The sequence below is a fragment of the Microtus oregoni genome, unplaced genomic scaffold (assembly GCF_018167655.1).
Source record: "Microtus oregoni isolate MIOR12 unplaced genomic scaffold, Mior012 000001F_ref0000356, whole genome shotgun sequence".
In the NCBI taxonomy this organism is placed as follows: domain Eukaryota; kingdom Metazoa; phylum Chordata; class Mammalia; order Rodentia; family Cricetidae; genus Microtus; species Microtus oregoni.
In genome coordinates, this window is record NW_024543060.1 from 9,650,289 (window position 1) to 9,665,241 (window position 14,953).

Sequence of the window (14,953 nt, forward strand, 5' to 3'; positions counted from 1 at the left end):
GGGCATGAGACCAATCCTCAGGGAACAGAGCCAGCCTCCCCAGAGGCCACCGAGGCTGCAACTAAAATTCCAAGCTTTGTACTTTGTTCTCCAAGAAAACTAGTGTTTCTCTGGGCTGGCAAGGGGACCCTCCAACTTCCAGGAAAGGCCAGAGAAAGCATCCATAGGACAGGGCTCTCCTGACTGGCAGAACAATTTGAGTTTCCAGTTAAAAAACAAAACAAAACAAAAACAAAAACAAAGAAACACACAGCTAGCTAGGGCCAGCCAGCCACCCTCCCTAACAGGTCTCCATTCCGCAGTCCCTACGCCTCACCCCAGCAAGACTCGTTCACAAACCATAGGAGCTAAAAAAGGGTCTTACCAGAGTGGATGGAAAGGAGAGTGCGATCCAAGAACAAGTTAGCAGAGGCCACACTTAACAAATAATTAAATTTTAGTTTGGTAACATGAATTGGACCTATGGTCTGTGCATGCCAGGCAAGCACTAACCACCATGTTATGCTCCCAGACCTCTTCTTATTTTTGAAGACACTGCCTCCTTAAGTGGCCTGGAGTGGGATTACATGCCTGTGCCATCAGGCCCAGAAACAAATACTGGATCAGGGGTTAAGTAGCACTTCTTCAAAAGTCTCATAGAGACTCCTGCCTCCACCTCCTGGGATGACAGGCATGTGGCCTCACAAATGCGGGGCAAGCACACTACCACTGGGCCATTATTTGCAGCCCTTTGCGTCGTTTGCAGACGTTTATTTTTGCGTCTATGTGTGTGTGGATCTATGTACCACAGTGCAAACTGGAGCGTTCGCTCTCCTTCCACCCTGTGTGTTCCAGAGATCCAGCTTGGGTTATCACATCAAAGGCAAGTGTCTCTCTATCCGTTCACTGGCCTTGCATTCTATTTATTTTTTGACTCTCAGTTATGGCCAAACATTCTTAGGTTTGCAAACAGTTATGCTTTTGTTTTCCCAACTGCCTACTACTACTCCCCTTTCTTCGTTTTGCTGAAATACAAGCATCTTTTTCTTGGTGCTTAAGTTCATTGCTGAGACTGGAGAACGACCCATTGTTTGTTTTTTGTTTTTTCCTGCTTTCCCAGAGGACTGGTGTTCAGTTCCCAGCACCCATGTTGAGCGGCTCACAACTATCTGTAACTCCAGGTGAATGGGATCTGGCACCCTCTGCTAGCCTCTACAGGCACTTGGGTGCATCTCTCTCTCTCTCTCTTTCTCTCTCTCACTTGGGTGCACCTATCTCTCTCTCTCTCTCTCTCTCTCTCTCTCTCTCTCTCGCACAGACTTGATGTTTAAAGAATATGTACCCCTTATTCCAGGAAAAAAAAAGATCTCATTGTATATTAACCTTTAGTCACATGTTCAAATGTTTTCCCAGTTATTTCCTTGTTAATTTTGCTCAACTGGAATTGGCGGCATAATAGTCTATCTTTTTATGTATTTGTTTTCATGTACATGTGTGTGCTTGTATGAGTTCATGTGCACTACATGCATGCAGCAGCCCATGGAGGGTACTGCGGCCCTTGGAACAGGAGCTGCACGCAGTTCCCAGCCACCATGTGTGCTGGGAATCAAACCCGGGTCCTGTACAGGAGCAGCCAGTGCTTCTAATCACGAGGCCATCTTTCAAGCTCCTGGAGACACAATAATCAAACAGAGGTCAAAATACAATTTCTCGCCGGGCGGTGGTGGCGCACGCCTTTAATCCCAGCACTTGGGAGGCAGAGGAAGGCGGATCTCTGTGAGTTCGAGACCAGCCTGGTCTACAAGAGCTAGTTCCAGGACAGGCTCAAAAACCACAGAGAAACCCTGTCTCGAAAAACCAAAAATAAATAAAATAAATAAATAATACAATTTCTCCTAAAGTTTCTGCTTTTTCTAGCACAATTAAAAGAACATTCCCCAAGCTAGGCAGAGTGGCATACACCTGTAACCTCAGTCCTGGGGAGCAGAAAGCGGGAAGGCCACCAAGTCGGGGCTACTCTATCTAGTCTGCACGGCAGCACAGCAAGTTCCGGGCCAACCAGGGCTACAGAGAGACGACTCAAGAAAAGAAATAAAGAACAGCCACAAGACCTTCCTACTACGTAATTTATAGACATGTGCACTTGAGTTTCTTGCATGTAAAAACTTCAGCCTCTAAAGAGAATCTAATTTTTTTTTCTTAATAAATAGTTGGTTACACCAATATTGCTAGAGTACAGTTTATCTCCTTTCTAAAGCTCAACGTGGAGTTCAGGGCCTGAGAATTAGGGTCCTGGGGACCAAACTCAAGCCATCAGGTCTGATGTCCAGTGTGTTTACCCACCGAGCCGTCTGGTCAGCTCCTCAACTTTTTTTTTCTTTTTTTTCTTTGGCTGTCCTGGAACTCACTATGTAAGCCAGGTTGGCCTCAAACTCACAGAGATCCACCTGCCTATGGGATTAAAGGCGTGTACCACCACAGCCTTTTAAGTTTTATTTTGAGATATGACATAAGGTCTTGCTTGCTTATTAAGGCCCTAGATTGAATCCGCAGCACCAACCCAAACAAACAGACAAGTCACAATGTGCCAAAGACAAGCAGTCTCAGGGTACAACAGCAAGGTTTGTTACCATGAAAGTAATCTGTGTAATAACATATATACAAAGGTTAAGAGTTAGCAGGCGCTGGGCCAGCGAGATGGCTCAATGGGTACAAGGGCTTGCGACCCAAACTAGGCGACCTGGGTTCAATGCCTGGTGCCCACATCAATGGGTAAATGGCAAATGATCTCTGGTCTCCACGTATGTGTCCCCGTCAAGCATATACATATAAAATAATGCTTAGTAAAAAGAAGACTTAAGAGTGGTCTGAGCCACACAGACCTCTGCCTGAGTCCTGATTCTACATTATCAGCCTTAAGGATCTAAAGGAAGACACAAGCCAATGGGACTTAGTTACCTCATAGAGAAAAGCAAAGGTCGTAACAGCCCCTCCCTCAGGGCAGCTGAGAAAAGGGAGATATAGTGCCTGCTATACAGAAACCACCCAAAAATGTTAGAGACAGAATGAAGTGGACCAGAGAAACAAAGAAGGCTTGGAGGTAGATTTTGGAGCTAGAGCACTCAAGAGGCCCCTCAGCGCCAGCCCTGCTCTTTCTTCAGGGACACCCTGCACTCTATAGCCGCTGGTACTGCAGAGCATCTGATCCACAAGGCCAGGTCTTCAGACCCAGGAGGCAGGGGGCCTAGGGCTGGGCTCTGAGCCAGAGCATCCAGGCCAGCATTCTGCTTCAGGGCGGAACAGAAGTATACTCCTCCCTCCTCTTTACAAAGCCTATCTCCTTGCATTCTAAGACAAACGGTACCCCCAAAACACCTCTATCTGAAACCTCAGAACGTGCTCTGAGTGGGGAGGGCTCTGTTGATGAGGTCAGGCCAGGATCTTAAGAGGACACTATTAGCTGGGCGGTGGTGGTGCACGCCTTTAATCCCAGCACTCGGGAGGCAGAGGCAGGCGGATCTCTGTGAGTTCGAGGCCAACCTGGTCTACAAGAGCTAGTTCCAGGACAGGAACCAAAAAGCTACGGAGAAACCCTGTCTCAAAAATTCAAAAAAAAAAAAAAAAAGAGGACACTATTGTGATATCTGGATGGGCCCTAAATCTAATGACTTGTCTCCTCAGAGAGGAGATGGGGGAAGACAGATACGCGTAGAATTTGGGGAGGCTGTATGGAGGACGGAAACACAGGCTGGGATAGTGTGGCCATAAGCTAGGAAACACCAAACGCCCCCACCCACAGTCCCCCTGCCCCGCAGAAATTGGAAAGGGCAGGAGGACTCTTCCAAGAGCTGCTGGAGCAGCATCCCATCCACACTTGACTGGAGGCGGACACCTAGGAAGCAAGAGTGGTGGATGTATTCGCCAGTGTGCGGGAAGTGGAGTTAGGAGAATCAGGAGTTCAAAGTCATCCTCGGCCACATAGTGAGTTCGAGGACAGACTGGGCTACAGGAAACCCTGCCCCAAAAGTAAAAAGGGAGAGAAAGAGCAGGGCATGTACCTCCATCGGTAGAGTGTTTGCCTAAGATAAACAAAACTGTGGCTTCAATCTCCAAAGCAGGGGTGAAAGCAGGAGGATCAGAAATTCAAGGTTTGAGGTCAGCCTATGATACCTGAGAACCTGTCTCAAAACAGAAACAAAAATAAGAGATAGAAGAAAATGGGGGGAGGGGGCGAATTTAGGAACTGAAAGTGATCTCTGGCGAGTAGCCAGGAGGAGAATCCATCCTACATCTATCTATGAGGGGCTGACTTCTTCCCAACCTTGAAAGCCAGCCTTCTGGAAAAGAACTATGGTTGGCTCCTCAATTTTAGCTCTGTAGGACCCTCAGCAAAGAAGCCAATTGATCAATTGCCTAAACTGGCCAACAGAGATGGGTAATCACAAAACAGGGGGCTGTTTTAAGACCTATCTGGATGGCACTACCATGCTTGTCTGTTTTCACAGACAACACCACACACTTCCATATCCTAGAGTTATGATGGCAGACCCAAGCTGCAGCAGGTCTCTGAGCCCCTCCCTATTCTGGAACTTCCATTAGCCCATCCTACCGACAATGTTAAGCACAGGATAGCCCATCCTACCGACAATGTTAAGCACAGGATAGCCCATCCTACCGACAATGTTAAGCACAGGGCCACAGGAACAGAGGGGTAGGGGACCTGACTATGGCTGTTATGCTCTCACCCAAGTGGCTATTCCGCCCTTTTAACAGTATGTTCTGTGAGATAAATTTTGAAGCTGTTAACAAGACTGTTGCTTAGGACAGACGCGAAGCCAGGCAAGTGTCACATGCCTACAAACCCAGCACTGGGGACACTGAGGCAGTAAGATCTCTGGGTCTGAGACCAGCCTGGGTTAAACAGAGACCCCCCATCTCAAAAGACAGATGGGGACTGGGGAGATGGTGCTGCAGGTAAGAGCGTTGGCTCCAAGCCTGATGACCTGAGTTCCAACTTCAGAACCCGGAAGGGAAGGCGAGAACCGGTTCTGGCCAGTTGTTCTCTGACCTCTCTCTGCACAGGTGTGTGCCTAAGCACACACAGTCAATCAATGTAAAAAGAAAAAATTTTAAAGACACATGTGGCAGTTGCTTACTATCTTTATGCCTAAGCCTGTCCACTTTTCTGAGTTAGAACTCAAAAGTGTGTGTGTGTGTGTGTGTGTGTGCATTCCTTTTCTATTTTCTAGCTCTTCTTTGGATACCAGCCAAAATCTAGGCAAACTTGGCCTAAAAAGTCAGGCTGTTTTTTTCTGAAGATCCTCCCGAAAGGTGTCCCACAGCTGTTTGTAAATCTCCATAGCTGAAATGGCTGAAGACGCGAGCTTCTTCCTCTTCTTCATCCCCTTCCTTTCAGCAGGTAAAAGTTCTGTAGCTCAGCTGTCCGGTTTTCTCTCAAGCCCTAATAAAATGGTCCTTGAGCTTCGGAAGGAAGGACGGACGAAGGGATGGATGGAGGAGGGGAGAGAGGGAGGGGTGGCAGGAAGAGGAGTGCAGAGGTGTGAGGGCAGGGGCGGGCAGTCAGAAGGGAGGGTGTCGGCGGCATTCACTCTGTCCTGATGCCACTGTAGGTAGGCATGTCCGTGTTAGGCAGGGACACTGACTTCTACCTCCAGATTTTATCATCAGGAAGGTTACTGCAGTCAAATGCAAAGTGCACAGAAGGATGAGCTTAGGTCAGTGTCAGGAACAGGAGCACAATCAGCAGACAACCTACGACCCACCAGCCTGACAAGGGCGGACAGCTTTGCACTGTTGAAGAAGAAAGTTACAAACAGGGGAAAGACTTCAAAACTAAAGAGAATTTATGGCGCTAGGCTGAAATAAGAGGGTCAGAAAATACAGAGGAGCTGGGACGTAGTTCACGCAGCACACATGGAGCCTTGGGTTAAAGCCCAGGCCTGAGGAAACCAGCTGCCTGTATTCCCAGCAAGAGCAGAAGTTCAAGGTCATCCTCAAATACAGAGCAAGTTAATGGCAGCCTTGGCCATAGGAGACCCTGCTCAAGATTTTCTAAATCAGCCCAGTGGTGGTGGCAGTGCACACCTTGAATCCCAGCACTTGGAGGCAGAGGTCAGCCTGGTCTACAAGAGCTAGTTCCAGGACACAGAGAAACGCTATCTTGAAAAACCAAAAAAATAAATAAAAAAGATTTTCTAAATCATACAACACACACAGAGGATAGCTCAGTATCATACACTGCCCATCTTTTCTGCTAAAAGGGTTCAGAAACAAAGATAACCCCAGTAGTGACTAACAACACTTCTAACAAACAGACTTTTTCATCTCTCTACTTCTCTGGAGAAGCGGTTGATTCGAGGGCTGAAGAGGGAAATGAGAAGATGAACGAGGATTATTCTGTGACATTAAAAAATTGCTGGGGGAGGGGGAGAAAGGGGCACAAAAGGTGACAAGATGACAAGGAAGCTCTTAATTAAGACGGCCACTGCGGGGGCAGGGATAGACACAGCTCCTCAGAGAGCACTGGCCTCGCACAGATGAGGCCTGGGTTAAGCTGACAATACCACAAAAGGCAGGAGGGAACGGGAAGGGTGAGTCATAAATAAAGCCCAGGAGATCCTGACCATAGAAGACAAGCTAACCCAAGAGGAGGGTCAGTTCCTCCTTTCAGCAGAATCTCAACTAAGAAATGCAGCGGGAGAGAGGTGAACACTGTGACCACAGACAAGATCCACAGTGGGATGCTACAACCAGCAGGCGACAGTACCGGGAGAAACAGGATTGCCTGCAGTGACGGGGAAGGCAGGAACTTTACTAAGTGAGCTGTAGCACCCACCAATTTAACCTGATCTGGGCTCAGCAGCAAGGGCTCTGTGTGGGCATGGTACCAGCCCGTGTCCTGGGCCTCAGCCCAGGATGCCCACAGAGCAGAAGGTCTTTCCTTGGGAAGATCTGACCAGGCTCCATGCCACCTCTCCTCTGTCCTTCCTAGGGAGGTAAAGGAGAACCTAGATGCATGATGGTCCCTATCCTGGGACCGAGTCATGATAACTCACTGGAGGGCAAAAAAAGATCACTCAAGTAAGAACATTAGCCTGCAAGCCTCACATCTGGAGTTCAAGTCCAGAACCCCCATAAAAAAAAAAAATCCCCGATACCTGGTGAGTGTGTGAGGGCACGCATCTGTAATCCTAGCACTCCTGCGGTAAAATGGGAGACAGAGATGGGGGACCACCCAGAAGCTTGCAGGACAGCTAGCCTGGAGTATGCAACATGGGCAGCAACAAAACAAAACAAAAAAGACCTTGCCTGCACAGGTGGAAAGAACAACCCTAAAGTTGTCCCCTGACATCCCTGTCCCCTTGGACACACTGTAGCAACACACACATACACACTGAATGCTCATTATGAAACTCTAAACAGCAACATCAGCATTCAGTACAGTCTAGGAAAGATCAGGGAACCTAAGTCAGAGACTGAACAACTCGGTGTGATGTGGGCGGCACATCAGACCCTGACCACAGAAAAAAGATAGTAGTGTAGGCACTGTTGCATATTAAAAAGGCTTACGGTCTATAAATGCTGTGTCAATATTTGATTTCCTGCTCTTGGTAAATGAAGCCCCGGGAAAGGAAATCTATTCCTACAACTCTTTAGTACATCTAAAGTCAATAGCAAAAGTTTAAAATAACAGCTGGGTATGGTGGCTCACCTTGTATTCCCAGCATTCGGAAGGATCACTGTAAATTCAAGACCAGCTGGACTATGTAGGAGTTTAAGGCATAAGGCCCTGTCTCAGAAGGAAACGAAAAGACCCGTAACTCCGTCTTCAGGAGATCTGACACCTCCTCTGGCCTCCACCTTCACCTCCACAAGCACACGCATAAATTAAAAAAAAAATTCCAAAAAAGTAAATAAAATGAAGTGTAATGGGAAATGCCCAATACATAGTGGTGTGTAACTCCAGGTCAAGGGGAAATCCTGCGCCCTCTTCTGGTCTCTGTGAACACTGCATGAAAGTGGCACACAGACATCCGTGCAGGAAAACCATTCATACACATCAAATTAATTTTTCTTTCATTTTGTTTTCTTGAGACAGGGTTTCTCTGTGTAAGAGTCCTAGCTATCCCAAAACTCGCTCTGTAGACCAGGCTGCCCTCGAACTCACAGAGATCTGCCTGCCTCAGTCTCCCAAATGCTGGGATTAAAGACATGCATCACCACCGCCAGGCTAAAATTAAATTTTTTAAACTATGAAAATGAATAACCTACACCAGTTACAGAAGTAAAAATAAAGAATTACAAATTTAAATTAGGCATTACCTAAAAGAAATAGGATTCTAAATACAGTTTGTAAATGTCACTTTTCAAATGAGTGTTAACAGCTCTATCTACTAACCTTTTGCATAGGCTGTATTTAACCACTTGCGTAGGACATCCACTTCACAAAACTTATTCTATACTGACATGCTTAGGAAGTGCCACTTGTGTGCAAAGGTATTCCTTTTTTTCTTGTTGTTGTTTTTTGTTTTTTAGAGACAGGGTTTCTCTATAGCTTTGGAGCCTGTCCTGGCACTAGCTCTTGTAGACCAGGCTGGCCTCGAACTCACAGAGATCCGCCTGCCTCTGCCTCCCGAGTGCTGGGATTAAAGGCGTGCGCCACCACCGCCTGGCTGCAAAGGTATTCCTTGCAGCCCAGTATGTACTGGAAAAATGATGACAACCGGGGGTTTAACACAGATGTAGAAGAGGACAGCACTGTTACCATGGAACTACACGGCTGTAACAGAGAGTGTAAGCACACAGGGCTGAATCAACGGTGAGGTACTAATAACAGCCGCTAGGACGGTGGCAGGCAATGTCCCAAACACTGGCCAAGATCATTCACTTTAAGAAGGCAGGGTGGGGGAACGGGATGATGAATTCGTTCACTCTTGACGGTTCTGATCTCTGAACTACACGATTATAGAGTGAAAATTACTTCACGAAGAAAACAAAGAGGACCGTCTATGCAAATCACTCGCAGAACACTGCAGAGCATACACAAGGCCACGGGTTCTGGCCCCAGCAACACAAACCAAGGAAAACAAGGGTTCACAGGTGGCACCTTCTCTCTCACACCCCAATTACCTCCACTTCCTCTCTCTCTGCCGGGAAGTCCCGCCTATACCTTCTGCCTAGTTAGTGACCAGCCGGCTTTTTATTACACCAATCAAAGCAATACGTCGCCACACAGTGGACAAATATCCCATGACACATAGGTGTGATTCTCATATACAACTTCCAATCAGGGGACTAAACCCAAAGGGGTCATGTTGGTGTCGGGGGCAAAGTGTTAGCCTAGCACAGTAGGAGAAGGTGGACCTAAGTGAGTACGAACACATACAGGTTTATTTATATTTATTTATATATATAATATTTATTTACATTTACATATATATATATATATTTACATTTACTTGTGTGCTTGTGTACACGCAACCACAAGGCAGAGGACAACTTTAGAGAGCTGGTCCTCTCCTTACATCAGGTGGGTCCTGGGAGTCCAACTCTGATGCTGAGCCTAACTGCAAGCCCGTTTACCTGCTGAACCATCACCCCACAGCACCCCCACCATCCCTTTTTGAAAGTTATACCTTCAAGCTTTTAGAAGAAAATGAACTCCTAAAACTTTTTATTGACCTGGTCTGTCCTGTTCGACTTTTTATTGACCTGGGCTGTCCTGTGGCCTCTACTCGTGCAGAGGCACGAGTGCCCATGGACATACATATGCCCACAAAGTAAATAAATCATGTGATTTAAAAACAAAACAACAAACAAACAAACAAACAAACACTTGTGGTATTAAGGGATGAAACCCAGGACCTTGTACATGTAGGCAAGTGTTCTAGCACTGAGCAACACTCCGCCTCCCTCATTTTTTTATGAAATAATTAAGAAATAATAAAAGCAGCTGGGCTGTGGTGGCACAGGCCTTTAGTCCCAGCGCTCAGGGGGCAGAGGCAAGTGGAGCTCTAGGAGTTCGAGGCCAACATAGTTTACAGAGCGAATCCTAGCACAGCCATGACTGTAACACAGAGAAACCCTGTCTCAAAAACCCATAATAATAATAATGACAATAATAATACACTCTACGCATAGCTACACTGACTATATATTCTAAACCCTTAATTCAAAAAACTTTTAATGAACGTTTTTATAATAATACAGAACGCCCCAAGAGAATGTCTAGGGGGTCAACCATAATAAAAGTAGAAGCATCACTGTATCCCACTAAACCCTAGGCTCTCTCTCCTGGGCCTGTACCGGCAGAAAGTTAGAAGGCTTGTGGAGCGCAGAGCTCTGGTTGCCACGGCTAGCTAGGTGTGGGGGAATCCCCTGGAAGGTGACTTACATTACTGCCAGGCCCTCTAGCCTGGTATAAATCGGAAGGCCCAGTAGAGGGCTCTGCTTCCCTATCTGGGCTGGTCCCAAGCAAGGGCCCTCTCTGGAGACTATGGCAATTGGGGTTTGGAGTTCCTGTGATGGACAAGCATGGGGCCCAACTGGCAATTGTCCTAAGTTAACAGACTCTGGACTTCTTATCACCTGGCATTCTGCCAGCCGCCAGCCTGGAGGTCAGAGAAGGCCCACTGTAGACTCTAGGGGGGTGGGGGTGTTCGCATGACCTGCTCCTCTTTCCCTGCTCTCTTGGGACCCTCTCTTTGTCCAGAATCTGCTTCCCCAAACCTCTCTTGGGACCCTCTCTTTGTCCAGAATCTACTTCCCCAAACAAACTACTAGGGTGGAAGCAGAAACCCCTCCCTCCCTTGGTCCATCCAATATACTGAGCAATAACTGACCCTCTCCCAGTGTTTCAAGGAAAACACAAGACTATCGGTAAATTCACCATACTTAAAGGGTGAGGTACACTTCTTTGGTATTCCCCAATAAGTCTCTGCCACTCACAAGCAATGTCACTCAGGGACACTAATTAACCTCTCTGGGTCACTCCAGATAACATGCCAGACTGTGGCTCTGCAAAGTGGCAGTGTTACTTTCCTCAGGTATTAAATGGTACAGGGAGAACAGAACTGGTAGGGTTGGGGGATTCTGGGGTGGGGGGAGCAATGCAATACATTCCACCCTGTAGGGGTTAGCTTGGGGTGCAGGGAAGAGGAAGCAGGTAGAAAATCTTTGAAACCAGCACCCACCCTGGGACTGACAAGTATCACACACACACACACACACACACACACACACACACACACAGAGGCGCTGCGGGGGGGTTGGGGTGGAGTCCTGCCTAGCCATCACTAAACCCTGACCAGGGATAGACTCAAGGCAGAAAAACACCCATCTCCCCTAAGATTGCCCAATGGATCTGTGAGCTAATTCCCGGCAGGCCACAGAAAAGCAGTCTCCCTAGGAGGACAAGGGACACTTTCTTCCCTGCTAAGGAGGAGACAATTCACCTTATGTCTGGGTTCCCAGCATCCTTACAACCTAGCCTACTTAAGAGGCTGAGACTCTAAACCCACAAAATGGTGGAGCTACTAAGGCGTCAGCCACATTCCAGACGTGACCACAGGGTTCCACCAGCCAGTGAGAACAGACTCACTGTTGAAGGGAGACGCGTGGTGCTGGGATGCGTGCGTGCAAATAGAGAACTCAGCTCCAAAGCCTGGAGAGCTCTGCCACTGTGCATTCTCTAAACTACCCCACCTGAATTCTTCACCTGAAAGGCAGAGCGGGCCTTCTGCCGGCACCCACCAGAGGCCTCTAAAGGGTGCAAACCAAGTGCTGTACAAGGGACCTAGGTCTTTGGGTGGCATCAACTCTTGGTTTACAATAGCACGCTGGATCCCCGGGAGCCTGTAATTCTCCTCCTCTTGTCTAAATGAAAGACCAATTGCATACTCGCCTCACCCCTCAAGGTAGTTGGTGGTTTAGCCAATTTCTGGGCTCTGTTATCCCCGTATCTGGGCCTCTACACTGTCCAGGTGAACAACTAGAAGACAGACACAGTGAATGGCAAAGTGTTCTGGCCTGGTTTTTCTGAAAGAGCCATATCCTGGGTCAGTTCAGTGCCTCTGGTCACACCAATAAAAGTCACATGAAGAGGACCCATACTCCATCTCCTGACTTGCACCACTGGCAAAGAGGTCAAGTGAAGTCACCAATGGAAAAGGGACTTTCAATTCTACTTGTTGAAAGTTGTGATTCCGGCCGTTCCTCTGGCTGCTTGGCCAAGGAAGCATGTTGGAACCCTTCAGTGTTTAAGGTTTGTTTTAATAGGTAAGGGTTACGGAATTGTACACATTTTGGAAAAACAATTTAGGTTGGCCTCAGTACTAACCCAAACCCTCCCCCAAAGTTGCAGACCATGTTCACAGAGGTCAGGGTGGCTACTCTGGGGCCAGTTTCCACCATCTCCTAAAATCAACACCCCCAACAAGTAATAATGTATCCTAATGACCAGGGGCTAGCTGGGTAAAAAGGGCTAATGTCACTCCTCCAAATCCAGAGGTTGCTTCAGGAAGAGGTAGGTGTTCTGCCAAAGTTGCTCCTGCCCCCACCCTTCCATTTAGGCCACAGGAAAGCACTCTGTCCCTCACCAAACCAAACTCAGAGTCATCTTGTACACACAGGCCACATAACTCTTTGGACAGTCCGATCAGTTTGGAATCTAGATTCTTAAAGCTGAACCACAACCTAGAGGTGCTCTGACCCCACCTCAGTAAAACAAGTTGAATCTGGACGGCTATATTGACCATAGCCCTAAAACTTCAAGAGGGAGCAGCCGGTAACCACACCACCTAATTTGGGCAGCCCCAACCTAAACTGGAAAATCAGCGCGGTGCCTCCCTTGCGGTTCTCCATTCCAGCACAACCCAATAAGAAGAATCAGGCATCACTCTTCAGTAGGAGGGTAGCCTGGCAGGGGGCAGGGAGGAAAGTGCACACTGGTTCCTGGAAGGCAAGGTCCAGACACCAGAGCCCCATGCGAGCAGCCGCCACCGCAGAGCATCCGATCTGCCCATCTATTCCGCTTCCTCTGCGCTCTGTGTCCCCGGGCTCTAGAAAGCCCATCTCAGCCTTTCCGCGCAGCTATCGACCTCTCCGGCGCCCTTCTCTGGCTCACACATCTCAGGCCCTCCAGCCGAAGGGACAGCGCTGTGACCTCCTTCCTCTCGCCATCGTGGCACGGCGATCAGGTGCCATTAGAACCGGGTTCAGTGAGTGCGTGGCCTCCCGAAAGGATCCCGGTCCTCGGGGTGCCTGTGTCCCCAACCCCCATCCGGTATACCCCCAGCCCGGAGGTGCCCGAGTTCCCATCCTGTGTGAACCCGCTCAGTCCTCACCTGCAGTCTTCCAGCCGGCAGTCGGGCCCACGCAGCCTCACTATCCAGGCCCCGGGGCAGCCGGCGACACAGCTACTGAGTGGGTGCGTCCCCGCCGACAGCCACGCGCCCCCTCTCTGCGTCCGGCCCCCGCCGCGTGCGCATGCCCGACCATATACCCCGCGCGCGTCACCGCTGGGCCCGCCCCCGCCTGCTGCCCCGCCCCACTCCCCCGGGCCTGCCACGTGGGGCGGTCACCGAGCAGCGCCCAGTCACCCGGGTCAACCTGGTCCTCTACCGCTATGCATCCCAGGCTCGCATCCTACCTCTCGCGGCCTCATCCACCCTTCCTCTCGAATTCCATCCTTGACTCACAGAGGCCCTGCAGGCTCCTCCATTCTCTGGAAATCTTCCATCTGTCCTTTTGTGCCCTTTGTGAGAAACAGCCTGGCCTCTACCCTGAAGTAAAGTGCCCTTCTCTTGGTAGGTCTATGTGTTTTAACACTGCTGATGAATCTAAGAATGTTCTTTAAGCAGGATGGAGCCAGTCCATAGACTGTTTTTCCTTTGTATGTCCTAGCCAACCAAAAGGACCAAAATGTCTTGTCACAATCCAAATAAAAGATTATATTCACATTTTAGATTTTTGCATCACTTGCTCGCAGTAATCAGAGTCCTAAGGAGCCAATTAAGCCTTGGGTTATGTTTGAGTAATGTCTTAGGAGGGAGTCTCTTCCGCTCTAGGAAAGGCCTATTGTGTTAGATATCGAATCTTGGACATGCAAATTTCTTGAGAAAAATAAACCACCCACCAAACTCATTGTTCTATTCAGCTGGACGTTGTTAGGATTATTTCCTCTATAGTTTAACCAGATGTCACCTGGGGCTTAGAGAGCCAGTGGAAGTTCTTTAAATGGCATTGGAGCCAGTGAGTACCCATGCTTCCTGTTCTAGCTCAGGCAAAAGTGCCCAGCTGCCTGCGACTATCTCTAGATTTGTGCAGTGGAGAGATTGGCATTAGGGAAAGTTCCCGCAAGAAGGAAGGAATAGGAAAGGAGCCCAACGTTCCTAGAATAGGTGGCAGGAAGGACTCAGTGCTCAGTGGCAACTTGCTCTCCGGGGCTGGCTAGAGAAGAAGGAAAAAAACCACTCAAGTGGGCCGGTGGGTGGGGTAAGAGCCAGTCCTGGTGGTACAGACCTATAATCTGAGCTACTTTGGAGGCAGGAGGATCTCAAGTTCGAGGCCAGCTGGGACAATTTTGTGAGACCCCCTTTTCAAAATAAAAGGTAAAAGGGGGACTGGGTACATGTTGGTCCAGTGCATGCCTAAGCCCGCGGCGTGAAGCCCGTGGGTTCAAGAACAGCAAAACCAGGTCTTGTAATTCAGCACTTAAGAAGTGGGGACAGAAGGATTACCAGTTTAAAGTCACCCTTTGGTCCTATTATGAGTTTGAGGCCATGCCTGAGCTGCCTGAGACCCTCTCAGTAAACTGATGAATGCCTTGCCCAGCCCAGCATATACAAAGATTTACTGAGACCAGTCCGAGTCTTCTGCTCACTCTGTTTTTCTAAAATTCAGTTATCTTCACTCTGTAATTACCGTGATCCAGCGGGTAGAGGGGAGAGCTAAG

The 14,953-nt window shown here is 48.5% G+C and overlaps 1 protein-coding gene across 2 annotated transcripts in view; it reads right to left on the reverse strand.

Moving 5' to 3' along the window:
- The window catches only part of Slc39a14 (solute carrier family 39 member 14), a 46,627-nt gene extending 33,157 nt beyond the window's left edge, over nucleotides 1-13,470 (reverse strand). For both annotated transcript variants that reach the window (XM_041669129.1, XM_041669137.1), the window contains exon 1: nucleotides 13,344-13,470. The gene's annotated coding sequence lies outside the window, so the exon portion shown is untranslated. The remainder of the gene's footprint in view (nucleotides 1-13,343) is intronic.
- Nucleotides 13,471-14,953: the final 1,483 nt, after the last annotated feature.